The sequence below is a fragment of the Austrofundulus limnaeus genome, unplaced genomic scaffold (assembly GCF_001266775.1).
Source record: "Austrofundulus limnaeus strain Quisiro unplaced genomic scaffold, Austrofundulus_limnaeus-1.0 Scaffold2309, whole genome shotgun sequence".
Taxonomy (NCBI): domain Eukaryota; kingdom Metazoa; phylum Chordata; class Actinopteri; order Cyprinodontiformes; family Rivulidae; genus Austrofundulus; species Austrofundulus limnaeus.
Window position 1 is genome coordinate 21,512 of NW_013954711.1, and position 427 is coordinate 21,938.

Sequence of the window (427 nt, forward strand, 5' to 3'; positions counted from 1 at the left end):
GTAAGTATAACAGGTCAACAGGTAAGTATAACAGGTAAGTATAACAGGTAAGTAGTAAGTTTAACAGGTCAACAGGTAAGTATAACAGGTAAGTATAACAGGTAAGTATAACAGGTCAACAGGTAAGTATAACAGGTAAGTATAACAGGTAAGTATAACAGGTAAGTAGTAAGTATAACAGGTCAACAGGTAAGTATAACAGGTAAGTATAACAGGTCAACAGGTAAGTATAACAGGTAAGTATAACAGGTAAACAGGTAAGTATGACAGGTAAGTATAACAGGTAAGTATAACAGGTAAACAGGTAAGTATAACAGGTAAGTATAACAGGTGAACAGGTAAGTATAACAGGTAAGTATAACAGGCCAACAGGTAAGTATAACAGGTAAACAGGTAAGTATAACAGGTAAGTATAACAGGTAAGTAT